Source organism: Hemicordylus capensis, chromosome 10 (genome assembly GCF_027244095.1).
Source record: "Hemicordylus capensis ecotype Gifberg chromosome 10, rHemCap1.1.pri, whole genome shotgun sequence".
Taxonomy (NCBI): domain Eukaryota; kingdom Metazoa; phylum Chordata; class Lepidosauria; order Squamata; family Cordylidae; genus Hemicordylus; species Hemicordylus capensis.
The window spans coordinates 13265486-13287040 of NC_069666.1; the positions used below are offsets into that span (position 1 = coordinate 13265486).

The window sequence follows — 21555 nt, forward strand, 5'->3', positions numbered from 1 at the left end:
GAGAAAAAGTCTTCCTTCTCAACATCTTATTAAATGCTGCAAGTAAAATCTAATCTAATCTTACACAATATATGAATTTCAGCACCCTCATTCTTCCCCAGAACTCGGATAATCAAATTCAGTTGGCACTCACCTTTTCTTCTAACCACAAGCTAAGAATGCTTTCACTAGAACCAGAAGTCTGAAAAACTATCCCCACACATTCTGGACAACTTTGGCTGCAATCCTGAACACACTTGTTAGGGAATAAGCTTTACTCAACACACTGGTATTTACTTCCAAGTAGACATGTATATTGTATAGGACTATGCTATTAGATGTGCCATTAGATCTAAACATGTATAGAATTATAATAGAATTTAAGAATCTGATCCCCGGATGACTTCTTTTTAATCCCTTACAGCAAACCTTAAGAACATAACAACATATGAAAAGCTTTGCTGGATCAGGCCGAGGCCCATCCAGTCCAGCATCCCACCCCATATAGCAGCCAATAAGGTGCAAGTGGGGAAAAGAGGGGAAATGACACCTCCCTTGGTAGCACCTGGTATTCAGGGTTTCAGGGTCATAACCCCATGGATCTTGATGGACGCATATAGCTACCAAGGCTAGTAGTTGTTGATAGCCCATCCATAGTTGTTGATAGCCTATCCTCCAAAAATCTGCCTAATCCCCTTTTAAAACCATCTAGACTGGTCCCCATCACCACATTAAGCAGGAGCAAATTCCATAGTTTAACTACACATTAAGGTTGGTTTCAAGAGCAGACCAACTAGGGTAGAATAGTGCCAGATAGGGTTGGTCAGAAGTGCCAGGATCGCTCTTGATCCTGCCACTCCTCTGCCAGGTAGCCTTGTCCGGGAACTCAGACTAAAAGTGAGATAGGAGGACACACGCGTACCTCATTGCCCAGTCATGTGTGGGAACAGGCTACCAGCAGCTGCTCCTGAGCTGCTGGTAGCCACCTTCACCATAGAGGCTGGGGGAAGGAGCGTCCCATCATCCAGGAGATATCCTCGTTCACTGTCCTGCCTCCGACTAGCTGCCATGCCTCTCGTCCCGGTGTGTGAGTACCGGAGCCCTCTGTGGGTTCGGCAGGCTCCTGCCTCCGCCCTAGTCCTCCCCTGCCAAATTCACGAGGCCTCCACAGGCCTGAGCTGATGGCGGGGGGAGGGGAGTGCCAGCAGGGTCTAAGGGAGCCACTGTGGTGGAGCCACTGCTCCATGGCAGTGTCCCCTCTAACAGGGATTCCCAGATGTTGTTGACTACAACTCCCAGAATCCCCAGCTGCAATGGCTTTTTCTTGGAGATTCTGGGAATTGTCGTCAATCACATCTGAGAATCCCTGTTAGAGGGAACACTGCTCCATGCTCTTGTACTGTAGTACAGGTGGTGCTCATCACCACTGGTCCCAGCAACTGTGGTTTTGCATAACTGGGGACGAGTCCCAGAGACCCGGTTTCTTTATTCGCAGTTTGAAAATAGGCTAAAATCCGCATATTCTCTGTTGCAGAGTGTCTGGAAATGACTTCCGGGGTAACTTCCAGCTGCTATTTTAGAGGCCAGAGCCATTTTGAGGTTCTCACTTAAAAACATTTTTTTCTGCCAAACATAAGACTGGTTTGGGAGGGGGCATTTCTGAAATCCTGCAAAGCAAGGTAGTATGCAGTTCTAATCTCATTTCTCCCCACTTTCCAGTCATTTTCAGGCATTTCTGTCTTTGCGGGAACGGAACCTCCATGAATAACAAGGTGGCCCTCATTGTTCACGGAGGTTCCATTCCTGTAAAGACGGAAATCACAAAGAATGAAACCTTCACTCTATGGGGATTGGGGGGTTCGGTTCTGAACGGGGGGGGGAGCCTAAAAACTCCTAGAAAGTGGGGAGAAATAAGAGCAGAACTGCACAGTTCCTTGCTTTGCAGGGTTGCAGAAATGCCCCCTCCCAACCCCCCCAATCAGTCTAACGTTTGGCAGAAAAAAAGTTTGATAGTACATGCCAGTGATTTTCACTATTTCTGAAGCAGGGGCCACTTGGGCAAAAACCAAACCAAACCAAACCCTCCTGTGCTGATCTCCGCACAGTACTGCACTTTTCTCAGTGCCGGGAGGGCCCTTTAAGAGAGACAGAACCCTCTCTTTAGAGCTCTATGGGGGAAGGGCTCTGCTTCCCAGCACTCTGTGCATGGCTTCAAAGGTGGGGGGGCAGGGGCTCAAGAGGGCTCTGTTTCCCTTAAATACCCCTGCTGGTGCGAGGCAAAATGCAGCACAGTATGCTGGGAACCGTTGCCTCCGCATGGTGCCAGGGGGACTGCACAGAGTATTCAGCTCAGGCTGAAACTTTGCACAGGCCCAACAAACGATTAGTCAGGGAGATGCACTTCAGGTTGAGGAGGGTGCCCCTGGCCCCCAAGCTTTACAACAAAGAACACTGGTCTTTGCATATTCTTTTGAATAACTGAAAATCACCACGCTTTCACACAGAAGGGTGGAGCATACTTATTTTAAACGGACAAAAGGATAGTTCCATTGTGAAATAACTTATAATTAGTATCTGCCAAGGGGAAAGTGCAGAACATGGGACCCTGTTGGCATGTCAGACTATGATCCGGTGCAGTTCATGGGAAAACCTAAACCTTTGCCATCTTTAATCAGATACTCAAACTTTGCTTTCCTGCCTTTCATTTGTCTGCTAAAGGGGCCTTCAAGGATGTGCACAAACGCTTGATGATAAACTTAAGATGGAAGAATTAAGAACCTTGTTCCCTGGGGATGGATAGTTGGCCATGCACATTTTAGGCAGATTAGGCTGCTAAATAAACCCACTCCGTCACTCTCTTCTGTGCATCGCCTGCCAGCAACTGGGAGCACAATGTGGATTTTAAACCCTTTAGAAAGCCACACATTTCCCCCCTTTTAAACAGGATGGCAAGTGGCCATTTCTAACCATAACTGTCGGCCTTTATCATGGATGACAACTATACAGGTCTCCCTGCTGCACACAGCATCAAGCCTTGATGGCTCTATGTTGTCAGCAGGAAATGACATGTTTAAGGGAAACCTCACTCCGATGCTTTTTAGTGGGAAAATTATGAAAGGACTTCGCGAGAATAATTGTATCTGGCAAAAGGAAGAAGGTCTTATTAACCTCAACAACACTGATTTAAATGTGAATTGAATTGTACAAAATTGCACAGGACATGATAGGAGACGGGTATTTACTAACATTTGTAGGGCTGTCTCCCCCCCCCCACACACACACTTTGATCAAAACTTTCCAGTTCCACGGTGACTGAAAGAGTGTGGACGGCTGCTCTTAAAGATGGACCTTTTTAAAAGGTCCAAAAGGGTACACAGATCGGTCCATTAGAACAGGGCTAGAAAAAAATCCCAGGAGACAGGAAGCCATGGCACCTAGAAATTTAATTTGGTGGTGCCTAGCATGACTTGTACCATTCACTAAGCAGGGTCCACCCTGGTTGCATATGAATGGGAGACTACATGTGTGAGCACTGGAATATATTCCTCGTAGGAGGTGGGGCCGCTCTAGGAAGTGAGCACCTTCAGGCTTGCATGCAGAAGGTTCCAAGTCCCCTCCCTGGCAGCATTCCCAAGATAGGGCTGAGAGAGAGAGTCCTGCCTGCAGCCTTGGAGAAGCCACTGCCAGTCTGTGTAGACAATACTGGGCTAGATGGACCAATGGTTTGACTTGGTATAAGGCACCTTCCTATGTTCCTATGCTATTCAGAGGCGGAGCTATTTAATAAAATCTGCATTTACCCAAGGCAGCCTTGTTTCTAAGTATGTTCACTGTGAAGGAGATAAAGAGAAACCCATTTGTACTCCCCCTCCACAATCCAGGGCTGGCCCACCTGTTAGGCAAACTAGGCAGTCACCTACGGCATCAAGTAGGGAGGGGCGCCAATGGCCTGGATCATGTGCCACCCACATGGGAAAACCCCCTGCCCTGTGGATACATGTGCACACTTCCCATTGTCGGGGCGGGTGGGCTACCCTTCCCTGTCACGTGCCTGGCAGCAGCCTCCACCTGCACATTATGGCAACACGGTCGTGTTACAGCATCCGTGATGTTGGAACCCGCAAGCCTATAGCTTGCATGAGTCTTAAAGCAGAGAGCAGGAAGCATTAGGCAGACTTAAGCAGATTAGACCCCACTAGAGGTAAGGCGGATTTTGGTTGCAGCTAGGGTTACAGGGGCAAAGAAAAATAATGGCCATTTTCCTGTTTTCTCAAAATATAAAATCTAGATGTTATTCAGGTCACCACTTGATCACAAATTTAGGACACTGTAGTTGGTTCTAATAAAAGGATTACCCTATTGTCCTCTCGGGGTGGGGGTGGGGAGACGACGGTGTCTGGCTGCCTGCAACTCCAATGCTATCAGTTCTATTGATTGTGAACTCCACTCCATCCTGTTTAAAGCAAAACGAACCATGAAAAGTGATTCTGACTACACAACAACTTTGGAGGAGGTAAAAGAAAAAAGGAGCATTGCAAAATGATTTTTTTCCCCTCTCCAGAGTCCGACAAGCTGCAAGATTGGATATTGGCAGAAGTTGTGCCACTTTACAGACACACAATATCATTCCCTGAACTGTGTCAAATCTCCTGTTACTTTCCAAAATGAGACAGATCACATTCATTTACACAACAGTTAACTGTCAAGGGAAAAGAGAAGATTACTGTCCAATATCCCACATATTTTTTAAAATAAGGTATTTTCAAAGAAACAAACATAGCTGATAAGCAAGCTTTCGTTAAGGCTTGAAGTCATGGCACTGTATGTAGAGACGTGCAAACATTTCAACCTTTGGGGATTTTCCAAAAGGAAGTTTCTTACAAAAAGGCTCATTTTAAAATGAGACTGTAAAGAGGGAGTGGAAGAGCTCCAAGAACCCAAAAGCTCTCTTAGAAACTGTAAACAAAGAACAGTTTAGCAGCAAGAAATACTTCAAGAATCCCATGGAAACCGGCCAAATAATATGTTATGAATTTATTCTGTTCATCGACATTGTGTAGATTTTCTACCAGCCTTTGCAGAAATGTGGTCTTCAATTCATAATAGTTAGCTTAGCCTCTGCTCACTGTGCTAACAGCCTAAATTAGGTAAACGTAAAGTGTGCCGTCGAGTCAATGCTGACTCCTGGTGACCACAGAGCCCTGTGGGTTTTCTTTGGTAGAATACAGGAGGGGTTGACCATTGCCATCTCCCACGTAGTATGAGATGATGCCTTTCAGCATCTTCCTATATCGCTGCTGCCTGATAGAGGTGTTTCCCATAGTCTGGGTAACACACCAGTGGGGATTCAAACTGGCAACCTCTGGCTTGGTAGTCGCGCCATTAGGTGGTTTAACAGCCTAAATTAGGAGACAGTAATCTGAATGCCTTTGTCTAAAGGTCAGCTTGTACAAATGCCACACATGGGTTGCTCTGCTTTGGCTTCCTGCAATGTAAAACTAATCTTGCACCAGCACAGTGATGTAAAAAGCTTTGGAGGGCCCTGTGTGCAAGAATTGAACATGGTGCCCATCAGATAACTTCCCCAGGGTTCAATGGCAAACTCAAAAAGATCAAGAACTGAGAATTATCAGCACTTCCTCCAAACCAGAACTCCCAGGATAAAACTGGTATAAAACACAGATACGTTTGTAGTGAAGACAGGTGCCCATCAGCTATATCTTTCCCCAGTGCTGAAGGATGACACTCTTTACCGCCATCTCTGCAGGTGGCGATTATGACATCACCGGTGGTTTCTCTATTATGATGTGCTCATTGTCTCCTTGGTGATAGCTAAAACTCCATCACCAAGCTTTAGCCATCAAGGTGCGGAGGATGCAGTAGAAGTCACAGCATCTCATAGGGGCACCTTGTTTCTTTTCATCCTTTCCCATGGCAAAGCAGTTGTGCTTATTTTAAAAGAGTGAGTGGTAAAGCTGCCAGGTCAGAACTATCTTTCTGTTCCAGAACAGGAATTTGTAATGGTGGGAGGCTGTTTGAAACCAAGCAATCCAGCAAAGGAGAAGAGTATTTCAGCATCTCTAAATGCTAAAATCTTTCACTGCCTTTCTTCATTTGGCCCTGTAAATAACCTTTGCCAAGGCTTCATAGGAACATACTGAGTCAGACCATTCGTCCATCTAGCTCAGTCTTGTCTTCACAGACTGGCAGCGGCTTCTCCAAGCTTGTAGGCAGGAATCTCTTTTAGCCCTATCTTAGAGATGCTGCCAGGGAGGGACCTCGGAACCTTCTGCTCTTCCCAGAGTGGCTCCATCCTCTAAGGGGAATATCTTACCGTGCTCACACTTCTAGTCTTCCATTCATATGCAACCAGGGTGGACCCTGCTTAGCTAAGTGGACAAGTCATGCTTGCTACCACAAGACCAGCTCTCCTATCCGAGACCATAGGGGAAAAGATACTACATTGCTGGATACTGGAGAAGAATCTGCACCCTGGAAACAGACCAACTTTAATAGGAAACTACAAGAGAACCTTCATTTTGGAAACCATCTGGGAAAACTAAGAAAAAACCAAGAACCACAGATTCCACCGCATTTAAGAAAATACCCTCATAGCAAAAATTGTGATGCAATGTAACAAATGATGCAAGGTAAGGAACATAATTTGTTGCACTGTTTCAGACAAAAGGAAGCAAAAAGCTTCAGATACTAACATCAACAACCCAGAGGTAAATGCTTTATTGCTAAAGAAAGCAGCCATTTGGTTTCTTTCCTAGAGACTGAGAGACAACTCCATCACAATGTGCTTTATTAGCAGGAAATCGTTTGGCTTTAAATGGATGGGTTTCAATCATTGTAAGCAAGCAACAAACTCGTAACAAAAAGTCTGACAATACATATGGTTGAATTGTTTCAGGAAGGAGGAAGTGTAAAAGATCACAGGTGGTCACCACCAACATGGAGGTAAGTCCTAAAGAGGTAAGTCTTTTCTGGCCAAACCAAATGGCTACTTGGTTTCTTTTCTGGCCCACTGCTCCTTTTCAAACCAATCACAGAAGACATCTATCATGATTCAATGTTGATCTGACCATTTTGATTACTGTATTGTGGACTGAAAGGTAATTTTCCAGTTCACAAGGAATTACAATCTGTTCTCACAGTAGAAAGAGAGAGATACTTCCCCAAGGTACGTTAAAAATACGCTTTGTCTTGAGTGGGAACAGACGTGTGGAGGACAGGATTGGGGTTGGGGCAATCTTTATTCACAGGAAATGGCTTGGTGTGAAAAGCATAAAGCAATTCATGGTTTCCCACAAGCTTAAGAAAGCAACGAACTCATAACAAAAAGTCTGGTGTGAGGTAAGGAACATGAAAATTGTTGCTTTGCTTCAGGACATGTGAAACATCACCTATGTGGAAATAGACCCTTACGAGGCAAGTTATTTATGGCTAATGGAAGAGCCTGCTTGGTTCCATTTCTAGCTCACTGGCTTTTTCAAACCACTCACTGAAGACTAAGGGTACAGACTTTCAAGTCTGTTTTCCCCCATGACATATTTGTTGATTTTTAATGATTTCTAAATTGCTAAAACTATTTAACAGTGTCGTAACTGCTTTCTTTTGACAAGAAGTTCTGGAACTGAACTCCTACTCTGTCCATCATTCAAGCCTATTTTGCAGGAAACTGCTCCTTGCTTTCACATAAAAGGAGCAGTACCCCCATTTTTGAACCCCATATTATAACTCCAGAATGGCTGGGCAGAAAATTATCAAAATTCATATGGGATTAGCACATAGCACTAGTATGAAATGCTTTGATGATCAAGAAGATCAGTCTACCTGTTGATTTTTAATGAATTTTTCAAGAAGTTTAATTTAAAAAATTCATTAAAAATCAACAGGCTGACTGATCTTCTTGACAGTCTATGTGTTTAATCCTACAATCATGTAGGAACACCATGTGAAACTTCAGAGCTTTGGGCCCAACCATTCAGGAGTTATTAATTTTTGAGGATTATTTGTGTCAAATTCCTAATATTCCCCAATAGCCAAAGTTCTAGCTATGAGGTTATTGAGTTCTGACCAAATGTTTGCCCACTGCTCAGAAAATGAAGCACACACTCCAGAAATTAAATTAACATATTTGAATTACATTAACGGAGCAAAGATTAAGCGATCTAAAAATATTAAAGAATTAAGTAGATATCTTACACTCCAGGCAATCTGCAAATCAGCAATGCAAAAGATAGAACTCAAAACAGGAGACCCAATAAAATGTAAATCAAAAAGGGACTATAGCTAGAGCTAAAGCTTGAGGCCCAAAGCTATAGAAAAGTTAAAAAAAAATCAAAAGAGTTCAAAAAGAGGAAAATTCTAAATTCTGATCCGTGATCCAAACTTTTATAGTCCCTTGTCTTAGGGGAAGTCCTTCCCTCCCAAGAGGATGGTTTGGGATAATTGTTAAGTTTTGATAGGCCACTTCTAATTAGAAGATACCACCAATCTTAATTAGAAAGACATCATTTTATAATTAAAAATTATTGCCTTGGATGCAAAATTCTGAATTGCAGAAGTTACAGAAATCAGGAATTGCTGACCATTGCTGCACTTGCAGAAATATATTAAGATTGCATCATCTCACTTGTCAGCTGTCTATGACCAAATGGCCACTCTTAGCCAACTCCTGGCTAGTTATACCATCTGATTTGCATAAGGATCTATACCCAAATAAATCTGTGTATCTGACTCCATAGCTAACCTAACTTCCCTGTTCTTTGCAAAAAGGCAGCAAAACTCAAAACAGTTGGTCAGCAATAAGAAGAGACTTGAACAGACTTTAACCAAAGTTCATATGGATTTTTAATTCATATATTAATTATGCATTGTGTGAAAAAGTACTTCCTTTTTTGTTGATTAAGTGCTGTCAAGTCGGTGTCAACTCTGAGTGACCACATAGATAGATTCTCTGCAGGATGATCTGTCTTCAGCTTGGCCTTTAAGGTCCTCTCAGTGGAGCATTCATTGTTGTTGTAATCGAGTCCACCCACCTTGCTGCTGGTCATCCTCTTCTCTTTCCTTCCACTTTCCCCTGCTTTATGGACTTCTCAAGGGAGCTGGGTCTTCACATAATGTGTCTGAAGTATGATAGTTTGAGCCTGGTCATTTGTGCCTCGTGACAATTCTGGATTGATTTGTTCTATGATCCATTTTTTTGTTTTCCTGGCTGTCCATGGTATCCTCAAAAGTTTTCTCCAGTACCAAAGTTCAAAAGCGCCAATACTTTTTTCTATCTTGCTTCTTCAAAGTCCAGCTTTCGCATCCATAGAGTGTCACAAGAAAAACCACAGTCCAAACAATTCTAATCTTTGTAGGTATAGACAAGTCACAGCATCTAAATATCCTTTCCAAGGCCTTCACTTCAGCCCTACCAAGTGATAGTCTGCGGCATATTTCTTGAATGCTGGATCCTTTACTGTTGATGGTCGATCCTACAAGGCAGAAGCTATCCACCACTTCAAGGTCTTCGTTATCAATTCTGAGGCTTCCTTTTGTTTGGCCAAAATTTCTGGCTGATCAGTTTCATGGGATGACCCCTGATCTAGTGTTGTGGGACATTTATTATTTATTACAGTTACATCACACTTTTCCTCTGAGGAGCCCTGAGTGATGTACATGGTTAAGTTTATCCTCACAACAACCCTGCCAAGTAGGTTTGGCTAAGAGATAAATGACTGGTCCAGAGTCATCCAGTGGTTTTCATGGCTGAATAGGGATTTGAACTCAGGTCTATCCAGTTCTAGTCCAGTACTTAACCACTACACCATGCTGGCTCTCTAATTCACCCCTAACATCCGATAACCAGAGATATACTACTTCTGAATATGAAGGTTCTATTTTTTGCAATCAGGAAAGATTTAGCAGTTGAAAAATCTAACTTTCCTGAATCACCCTTTTACAAAGAAACCCATATAAGATCAGAACACACTGGAACATACCTCAGATCAATTTCACCAGATAACCCATGGTTTTGAATTTTCACCTCTATCATATCTCCTCATGGGCTTTTTTCTTACAAAACAAAACCCTAAACAATCTAACCTCTAACTTTCCTCTGTAGAAAAAAATATTGTTCCAGAGCCTGATCATTTTGTTTGTCCTTATCTGCGTCTTCTGCAGCTGATTATAGGGCAGCCAGAACTGCATGCAGTATCCCAGATGTGGGTGTGCCATAGCTTCTAACATATACCGGTGCAACAGAATGGCCAAGAACTTGAGTTATAAATCAGGCCCTTCCTGGTTCAAATCTCACCTCTACCATGAGCTCCCTCACTCCCTTAGTCTCAGCTCCCCAGCTGCAGCATAGGGATAATATTAACAGTGTTTTTCATTGTAAGGCTCAGGAACCAGTGGTGGCCCTCACTGACCCTAAATGCAGCTCCTTGACTATTATGTCTGTGTGAACACTCTGGTACAGTTAAAAAGCAACTGTTACCACTGAGTAGTGCTGTGCTTTACCCAACACTGGTGGGGCCCTCTAAGAGAAGTTATCACCATCATGGAAGGTGTGCATGCTGCATTAAGAAGTGTAAGCCTTCTGGACACTTTCTCCATAGACTTTTATAGGGGAAGTGTCGGAAAGGACCACTCTTTCCAGTGCTCCATACGCACCTTCAAGGATAGCACTGGGGCTCAAAAGGGCTTCACTGCTTTTAAAGGGTCATGCATACCAGCCTGGGTCAAGTACACTCTCAGTGAAGGTCTCTCATACTAAGGCTCTTACATTGAAGGGTTGCTGTTGTTTTTGCTGAAGTGGTCTCCACTTGAAAAACAGTGAAGACCAATGCCTTACGCGGTGTTGCAAGGTAAACAGCAATCTAGAACATGCAAAGTTGCAGTGAATACTCAGAAGAGTTCTAGAAATGTGAAGTATTATTCTCACTGTAGTATCTTAAGCAGACATTGACCAGAAGCACAGGAGAACCTGATACTCACAGGGGTTCTGTTCTGCCAGGGTGGGGGGTAACGAATCTGTGAATAATGGGGCATTAAAGTGAATGCAATTTGGGGTGTTAGGTTCCTGCTCTGCTCTGAAATGGGACAATATGGGTGAAATAAAATGACCTACCATGCTCCTCAATGACAATGCCCTCAAGGAGTCCCCTCAAGAGTAAAAAAAATGGCTGGAAATTGCTTTTTTTTTGGCCCCATATTTTTTGGGGGGGAAATGAGCCATAATATGGCTCCTGAAGTCAAGATGGTGGCCAGAAATGACCTCGAAGGTCATTTCTGGCCACCCCAAAACATGAATATGTAGGTTTAACACCTTTTTCTGCTGTTTTGCCTCCAAGTATACCGAGACTGGGTGTCCATTACCTGATCGTAGATACATGAAACTATGGTTGCTGGATCTTCGATTAACATGGTTCTCTTGTATCCTCACAGTGCAGTGGATAGCTACTTTGGACTAGGGAGGCCAAGATGCTTGGCAATCTTCTGCTAAAACAAATACTGAATAGCAATAAACTGCAAACGTAGAATGGATGCACACCGTGTTGTGTTCCAGCAAGGAAGTAAGCTGGGATATAAGCGTCATAAAAATAAACAAATAATTTTTGGACCTGTGGGAGATAACCTGAAAAGTGAACAAGGCTTTGTGTACAGCAGTGGCTACTTGTTATGAGGTTTTAATCATAAACACATTCATCACGGCAGGTTTAGCGAGAATTATTTTGGGTCACTGACAAATATGCATTTTTGACCTTGCCACCCAAGCCATTACACAATGGCTTTGTTGTGAATTTTCACATATTATTTATGATGAAGTACCCCAACCTGCTTCTATGGGCAGACAGTCAGTGGTTATCATTGAAAAAAATCTAACACGCTTCAGTTTTTTTAAAACAGCTGAATTAACAATCTGTCCCTTTCTTTCTTTCCAGTCTGTAGGAGAAATCTCTGAAAGGCTTTTCATTTCTTTGCTAGGAAGGGCGAGTGAATGCACTCTTGGCATGGAGGAAATATTGAAGGAATGCTCAGTCAACAAAATGAGCTATTCTGAAAGTGGTCACTTCTCTGGCCATACCTTTCTCTTGTAGGAGTCGTGCTGCAGCCTGAAGTCCAGATTCCAAACAGTCTTTCTGCATTCTTGTCTCCCCCGCTATTGATTCTAGCTCTGATAATGAAAAAGAAATAGGGAGCCTCGTGGCACTTAAAGACTAAGATTCAGGGTGCCATAAGGTTATGTGGACTGCTTATTTATTTATAATATTTATATCCTGGCCTTTCTTCCACCAGGGGACTCAAGGCAGCATATGTGCTGGGCTAACTGGGCAGAAGCACCTTTTTAAAGTGGTGAGTCTCTTTACTGAGCAGGGGGAGAGCAACTGGCCCTATCCACCCCCAGCACAGCATCCCTCCAGTGGCTGTTGCTGGTGACTATCTTATGTTTCTTTTTTTAAAGATTGTGAGCCCTTTGGGGACAGGGATCCATCTTATTGCTTTCTTATTTCTCCATGTAAACTGCTTGAAACTTGTTGAAAAGCACTATATAAATATCTGTAGTCATTTGTATCTCAGGTGGGGATCTCAGATGCTCACTGATCAGAGCAGAGACAAGGCTTGAACCTCCTTAGCTTCAGCATGGTGACTGTATCATGTGTTCTCGGAACAAGCTCTGGGATGACAGCCTCTCATCCGAAGGGTGCCTGCTATGTCACGCGCACAACGTGTTTGATGAGGACAACCTCTGGCCCTGCTCTGACAAACCTGATAAGATTATACTCATAATAGTAATACATCACTGAAGAGTAGAGATGGGGATAGGGTCATAGCTCAGTGGCAGAGCATCTGTTTTGCATGCAAAAGGTCCCAGATTCACTCCCTGACATCTCCAGGTAGGGCTGGGAAAGACTCCTGCCTGAAATCTTGAAGAGCTGCTACCAGTCACTGTAGACAATACTGCACTAGAGGGACCAATGGTCTGACTCTGTATAAGGCAGCCGCTTATGTTCCTATGTAGTATGGTATAGCAGGGAGCTCAAACTTACAAACCCAACAAAACAAAACTATAAACCCCCAAACTGTTAACTGCACATCCGGAGTAAACCCTCAGGACCACGGCAAACACAGCTGCCTGATCCTCCAGTCACAGTTAACAGCTTTTTGAAAATTTCTCGTGCAGAATGATCTGAGCTTCAAGAATTGCCAGCTTACATGTTACATAGCTTATGGGAATACTAGAATCCTGTGAGGAGGAAAAGCTCCAGGCAACCCAAACATCACACACAAATTGGTTCTTGCCCCTTCCATGTTTCTACCCAAGACTTTTGTCCCTTTGAAAATATATTATCATAAGACGCCTGAAAACCTGCTGCCAAAATGCATCAAGGTAGCTCTCCTATGTCAGTATTTTTCCCATTTGTAGTCTGAATTTCCAGATGAACAGCTTTTCAGATAACAGCTAAAGAACTGGCCACATTTTCCACCTGACCAACTCAATACAGACTTAATATCTCAATGGACTCCAGATATACCTGTGTATCATTTTAAGCTGAAATATATTGCATACCATTGTGACCTTTAGAATGGCATTCTCTGCGTTTTTCTTTAATTTTTGTGAATTCTTGGAGGAAAGACGTGTACTGCTAGGCATTCAATTCCTTCCCTCTGCCCCCACGCCAAGAATTCTTAACTTGCCACTCTAGAACGCTTCTTATGGAAAGCGTCTCATGTTCTCCAACTGTTCCTATTGCAAGGGACCATTTCTATTTTCTGATCTCTGTTTCCCGGTAAATAATTATCCCTACATTTGCCTTTAGGCATCATGAAATCAATGAAACCCATTGAAATGAATGGGATTAATGCCTAAGACGCTGCAATGATTTCGATGGTATTCAGTCAAGACGAACTAGCCTGGATGTTGCTCTATGTCATCATTAGACACAGTCATGTATATCCTTAAGCCAAAGTAGCATTAATAAATCCATGGAGGGTAGGGTATGGCAGAGTAAATGAGTACAGCATGAACATAGGAAGCTGCCTTATATGGAGTAAGACCATTGGGCTATCTATCTCAGTATTGTCTACACCAGTGTTTCTCAACCACCGGTCCATGGACCGGTGCCGGTCCACAGACTGGTGCCGGTCTGCGAGGCACTGGGTACTGGTCCATGAGGCTTCACTAATAACCTCCCCCCCCCCAAAAAAAAACAATTTTGGGCTGCTGGGAGCTCTTCGGAGCTCATTTCCAGGGAGCCCTTGCTGCTGGATAATGTTCATTTTGCTTCCTTAAAATGAAGATTATCCAGCAGCGAAGACTGCCTGGAAATAAGTTCCGGAGGGCTGCCTAAAATTGTTTTTTGGGGGTGCCAGGGGGTGGGGTAGGGGTTGGGGTGACAGGGTGTCCCCCCTACTAACGGCTTGTCCAGGAAACTGCACACGAATAATGTACCAGTCCATGACTCCAAAAACTGGTCTACACCAGAGGTTCCCAACAGGGTTACTAATATCCTAGTGGTATTTGAAGGGCTCCCAGGGGATACTCAGAGCCCTCACGCTTCAGCTGCATACACACACAATTTCTATGGGGTGCCTGAGCTGAAGATTTGCAAGTTAAGGGGTACAATTGTGTTGGGAACCCCAAAGTTTCAGACAGGAGTCTTCTCCATGCCCTACCTGAAGATGCTTACAGAATACAAAAGAAACTGTATTCTACCAAAGAGAACCACAGGGCTCTGGGGCACACTTTACCATTGACTCGACAGCACACTTTACCCAGCTTAATCCATTCAATGGATTAAGAACCTTCAAGAAACATGTAATGGTGGGTGAGGGAAGATCGTAGGCAGTGATGATCAGTGTTCCCTTTAACAGGGATTACCAGATGTTGTTGACTACAACTCCCATAATCCCCCAGCAAAAACCACTGAAGCTGGGGATTCTGGGATTTTTAGTCAATAACACTGGGGAATCCCTGTTAGAGAGAACACTGGTGATGATAATGTTAGAGGGAGTATCAGTTTCCCATCCAACCAAAAGCAAGCACACAAAAAATCATACCAACCAAAGGCACAAGGTCTGACCCAATATCAGGAATCTAAAGGGGAAAGAACAGAACTAACCCCAACATACACACCCACTAAGCTTAACTGAATATTCCAATGGAACAGCTTCAAAATCAAGAAATAGCTGGTAAACCTGCTGGCTTGGAACTCATCCCAGTTAGTCCTCCAAGGTGGCATTTATGCCTAAAACTCCAGCAGCATCCCCTCTAACAGGGATTCCCAGATGTGACTGACCACAACTCCCATAATCCCAAAGCAAAAGCCATTGCAGCTGGGGGTTCTGGGAGTTTTCAACAACATCTGGGAATTCCTGTTAGAGGGAACACTGAACTCCAGTTAATCCAGAATAAACCGTGTCTGCTTCAGCAGTTTCATGGCCTTCAGCTGAATACAAACTTGATTCCATCACTGGCAGCATTATGTGCGACTCACAGATTTTAGAAAGGTAACAAGAACGATGGTAGCTGTATAATCCCACCCACAAAAGTTTACTTAGCAGAAGGAACTGAAGATAAAAGAAATTATACAGGCTTCTGAAACCACACAAATACAGCAAGAGCATGAAGACATACAGATACTACCCTGCTAACTGGGCAAAGAAGCACCTTTTACCATGGTGATTCTCTTTATTTAGCAGGGGGAGAGTAATTGTCACTCTCCAACCCCAGCACAGTACTTCCAGTGACTGTTGCTGGTGTCAGTCTTATGTTTCTATTTAGAGTGTGAGCCCTTTAGGGACAGGGATCCATCTTATTTGTTTGTTATTTCTCTGTGTAAACAGCCCAGAGCCTTTTTTGGAAAGATGACTTTAGCACTATTCAACGTAGGAAGATAGGAAGCTGCCTTCTACCGAGTCAGTCCATTAGTCCATCTAGTGCAGTATTGTCTACACAGACTGGCAGCGGCATCTCCAAGGCAGGCATGTGCACAGAACCGTTCAGTGCTCCATTCCAGGAGTGCGGAACTGGTTCCGTCAGCCAGTGTTCGAGCTGGTTCGGAGGGTGGGGGTTCTTTAAGGGGCAGGGGAGGCACTGACATTTGGAGTTCCCCTCCAGTAAGCATATCCGGTAAAGCAAAACCTTCTGGGGGCCCTGTCACATACCAGCTGAAAGCTTGACCTGGGACCCGTTTGGGATGGGGCCATACCTCAGTGGTAGAGCAACCGCCTTGCACGCAGAAGGTCTCAGGTGCAACTCTTGTCATCTCCCAGGTAGGGCTTGGAAGGACTCCTGCCTGAAACCTTGGAGAGCAGCTTCCAGTCAGTGTAGCTAATACTGAGCTAAATGGACCAATGGTCTGAATCAGTATAAGGCAGCTTCCCATGTCTTATTCTCATGCATGGTGTGGAGAAAGTGGATAGAGAGAAATTCTTCTCCCTCTCACCTAACACTAGAACCAGGGGTCATCCCATGAAATTGATTGCTGGGAAATTTAGGACCAACAAATGGAAGCACTTTTTCACACAACGCATCATCCACTTGTGGAATTCTCTGCCACGAGATGTGGTGACAGCCAACAACCTGGATGGCTTTAAGAGGGGCTTGGATAACTTCATGGAGGAGAGGTCTATCATTGGCTGCTAGTTGGAGGGCTAATGGCCACCTGCAGCCTCAAAGGCAGGATGCCTCTGAGTACCAGTTGCAAGGGAGTAACAGCAGGAGAGAGGGCATGCCCTCAACTCTTGCCTGTGGCTTCCAGTGGCATCTGGTGGGCCACTGTGTGAAACAGGATGCTGGACTAGATGGGCCTTGGGCCTGATCCAGCAGGGCTATTCTTATGTCCCTATGGACTAGGGCCTTGCCTCGACAATGGCTGTGTCCTGGCTCTGGTTCCTAACTCTTCTCACCCTCTGCCACTCAGCTCATCCTCCAGCTCCTGACTCAACCCCAAGGGCTCCCACAGAAGCCAGCGTGGCATAGTGGTTAGAGAGCTGGACTAGTTGCAGGGAGACCCAAGTTTGAATCCCCATTCATTCCAAACATTTGCTGGGTGACCCTGGGAAGGTCACTTATCTCTCAAGCCTAACCTACCTCACAGGGCTGCTGCAAAGATAAACTTAACCATGTACACTGCTCTGGGCTCCTTCGGGGGACAGCGGAATAGAAATGTAAATAAATTTTAAAAAACCATTCTAGTACACGTTCTACCACCAGAACATTATCTCTGCTCAAGATCCAACCCAGCGGCAGAAGTTAAACCCTTTTGGTTGTGTTGTCCTGAGCACCAACATCTGGTCAAACCTACCCTTGGGAACTCTCTTTGTCGAATCTCTTACCATTTGGAAGCTGATCCAAATTACTATTTTTGTATTATATACTCGTTTGCAAATAGCATTTTACTCTTTCTTCCTTGCAACTCCTTGTTCCTCCTCCTTACTATACAGTACTAAAAAACTCAGTGGGATACCAGATACAGTGTGGAAAAAGCCGGCCATTATGATTTATTATACCAATAATACACCTTTTAATAATACAATTAGATACATATTTCCTTAATGCCCTGGAATAACAGGATTTAGCAATTTTCTAGCAAGCAAATGCTGGGCAGTTCTTATAAAGAGGATGTGCAATTCAACAGCTAATAGATTCATAAAGCTTTTCAGCTGAATTCAGGTAGGAAATGCAAGTTTTTAATTATATTACCAATAATTTTCTAGAAAATGGTACACCTAAAAACCCTAATCTTCCAACACTGATTTTCAGGTTGAGTTCCTCTCTTAAAGCTCTTCAAAGCAACAGTTAAAACGTAAATGCAGGGTGAGGGGAATCATCAGCCCGTTATAAACAACAATAAAAGGCAGCAGAATGGAGTGAATTGATAGACGCATATCACTGTTGGGACTCTTATCTCAAACATAACTCAAAATAGTCTCACTGCTGGCAGAACCCCTAGAGGGACTTAAAATTTGCTATTCATACATTGGCCATTTTCCTATATATTTCAGACAATGAAATTTACACCACACACAAGATTTTTCTTTCCAGCACAGATGTTTGCAGGACTTAAGTGTTGTGACCCCCATTGCTTTCAGTGACACATTTTGACCAACCTCTCCGAGGTTATGAATCTGCCCAGTCATGAATTTGCTGCCTGATATTTACCTATGTAAAGTGTGTGTTTCATCATGCTGCCTCCAGATGTGCAAGTTTACACTAAAGTTACATTCTTTTTCATCGAGGAACTACTATACCCATGAAATTGCAGGCATATGCTTATAATCTACAAACATGTATAAGAGAACGCAACTGTTATGCCAGGCCTTGACAAATTTTCCTTTGGAGCTAAGAGCCAGCCCCAAAATTTAGGAGCCAGACAATGGAAACTTGAGAAAATTACTGAGAATTGACATTGTGGACAATTGACATAATGGAAAAGGGGGATAAATGGGCTTTTCTTTATCTTCTTTAGAAGTAACATACATAGAACAATTTACAGGGCTGTCTGGGACATCGTTTTTATTAAATCACACTACCCCTGTATATCCCAGTCTAGGCACCATGGTTAGGTTTCTAGGCGCTATGGCTTCCCGACACCTAGAATTTGTCCAGCCCTATATTATGCCTACTGTATGTGTCTTCCAGCTCTTAGACGTGGGAAGAGAATCTGCACTCATGTCTCTCCAGAAAATGCACTGTGATCAGTTTAGTCTGCAGTGATGGATAAGTGTACCACTGTTAAAATAAAAGCACACCAATCACAATTCAACCGCAAAAACATGGTCATGTTGTACAAGGTCCCAAGTATCAGCTTCCACAAGGAAATGATGCATTAGAGTACATGTATTAGTAAGTAGTAACACTAAGTAAAAACTCATACAATGATTAATGTAACTACATTAGTTATTAGTAACCAATAACTAACCACGGCTTAACATCTTTATCATTCTTTACAAGAGCCCTTAAGATGCACTTTTTTAGCCTGGCCTTTCATAATCTCTGAATGTTTTAGATTGTTTTGTTTTGTTTTTATTGCATTCCTGTTTGTGAATCACCTAGAGCCTCTGGAATCAGGCAGTATATATAACTTAAACAAATACACATACACACACACACACACACACACGCAACTAAATAAATAATAGCTAAATAATAAATATAAATAACTAATAAGTAATTGGTAATACTAAATGCATTAGTATTAAAGAATGCGGCACTGGGTGGTCTCAGAAGTGGAGTCCTCTGGACTAGGACCGGGGAGACCCAAGTTCAAATCCCCATTCAGCCATGAGACTAGCTGGGTGACTCTGGGACAGTCACTTCTCTCTCAGCCTAACCTACTTCACAGGGTTGTTGTGAGGAGAAACTTAAGTATGTAGTACACCGCTCTGGGCTCCTTGGAGGAAGAGCGGGCTATAAAATGTAAGTAAGTAAGTTCAGAGTTTCACCACTGACATTTGGGTTCCCTCCAAGCCGCCGACCAAAGCTAATGGTCAAGGAGCCATCATGCCTCTCCATTGAGAATGCTTCGGAAGGAGGGAGAGTCAGCTCTCTTCAGCTTCCAAAGCAAACCCCGCCCCCCCCCGCCCTGAGTTTCAGGAAGGTTGGGGGCTGAGAAGAGAGGGCCATGTGGCTCACCGCCAGCCTCATTCACATGCCTCCCTGCAGTGGGAGGGACTTCAGGGAGTCTAGGGGAAGAGGTCTGGCTGCCTGCCCCATCCCGGGTCCAATACTCTAGTGGGAAATGTGGAGTCCTGCCAGTAGTGGGAAGCGCGGAGGTTGTCAGGAGAAAAGTGGACTCCCTCACAGCTTTTACCAGCATCACTCAGCTGGGAGACGCACAAAAGAAAATGGCTTTGGAAAGAACGGCTTCCAGTCTGGTCTAGCTAAAAACCAGATTCTTGCACGCATTCGGCTGAATGAAATTTATCACCACCTCAGCTGCCGGATCACATTGTCAGAATGCCAGGACAGAAACAAGTGGATGCATCAAATCAAACAAGTACAGAAGAGAGGAGGCGAGAGACAGACCACACACAAACATGGGGAGATGGCAGAGGCCATTGTCTCAATACCTCCGCGCCCCCCCCTTCTCTCTATAAATTCATCTCCGCTTCAAAATAATGGATTGAAAGCATCAACAATTCGGGGGTGGGGGGGAGTGCTTCAATATTAAAGAGCTTGACCTACACATAAAAGGACCCTGGGAATATTTCCAAAGGGTGGGGGGAGAGACAGAACAACCATTTTAATAATTAACAGAATTCAGTTGGTCTTCACAGGCCAGTGGCTCTTTGGTTTGCTTGCTAAAGCAGTCAGACTCCTCTCTCTGCTAGAGAATCACATGGCACATCGCCTAGACTAAGTTGCAGCATTCAGAATGCCGGGGGTGGGGGAGGAACCCAGAGGATTTTTATCAATCATCTTTTAAAAGTTACAGGTTTCATGTAATGTTTTGGTGGGTAGCTGTATACACAACAGGAATTAGGAGCAGTACAGACACACAACGCTATTCTGCAGAGTCATTCAAATATTTATGCTCTTCTGCTTTAAAGCTCCATCTTATTTCAGGGCACATCCACAAATCTTTTGACCTTTAAAGCCCTTAATAGTTTGGGCTCTGGATACCTGAGGGACTGCCTGCTCCCAAGGGTTTCTGCCCACCTTACGAGGCCATCGGAGGGTGCTCTGCTCCATGTGCTGACAATGAGGGAGGCTCGGCTGCTGTGCACGCGGGACAGGGCCTTCTCCGTCATTGCCCCCAGACTTTGGAATGAGCTCCAGGTGGGCATACGCTTCTCAGTCTCCGTCACAGTTTTTAGAAAGCAAAGGAAAACTTGACTTCTTATCCTGGCTTTTAGATGAGTGGTGTTTTTTGTTGCTGCTGCTTTGTGTTGTATGGTTATATTTGTACGTTTGTATTTGTATTTTTATATTCCATTTGTATTGTATTGTATTGTATTTATATTTCCATTTGTATTGTATTGTATTGTATTGAATTGAATTGTATTGAATTGTATTTACCATTTCCCTAAAAATGTTCACCAGTATCCCATGATAGGAAATGCCTATAAATTATTAGGTCTGTAACAACCCTAGCTATGTACACATTGTTTTTATTATGTATTAAATCAAGCACACTCTCTTTATAAAGCACCATGTACACTGATGGTGCAATGTAAATATTTTATTCCTACCTTGATTTTCAGCCAAGCCTAGCTGAGGAAGTAGCTAAACAATTAAAGTCCATACAAAATGCTGCATGTATCTTTTTGGGATTTTATTTAACTTCAGCTAACAAAAAGGTACAATGCAATGTAACAATCAAAAACAACATAATCAAAATTAAAAATAATAATGTAATCAAAAATGAGAAAAACAGCAACAAAGATATAACCATTAACATAATTAATCAGTAATCGATAATTTTTTAAAACCCTTTTTCTGAGGATAATTTCTTCAAAGTACAAAGAGTTCATTAAAGTAGGACCAAATCTCTGAAAACCCATCTTTGCCAAAACAAAGCCAGTTCAAATCAGTGTTCTCTCTAACTTCTTTCATCTGTGTGAGGAATGAGT

The 21555-nt window shown here is 43.5% G+C and overlaps 1 protein-coding gene across 25 annotated transcripts in view; it reads right to left on the reverse strand.

Annotated features, from left to right (window-relative positions):
* SEMA6D (semaphorin 6D) overlaps positions 1–21555 on the reverse strand; it is a 410879-nt gene that overhangs the window by 300520 nt on the left and 88804 nt on the right. For 2 of the 25 annotated variants that reach the window (XM_053272270.1, XM_053272266.1), the window contains exon 3: positions 12062–12151. The exons of the other annotated variants lie outside the window; for them this stretch is intronic. The gene's annotated coding sequence lies outside the window, so the exon portion shown is untranslated. The remainder of the gene's footprint in view (positions 1–12061; positions 12152–21555) is intronic. 25 annotated transcript variants of the gene reach the window in all.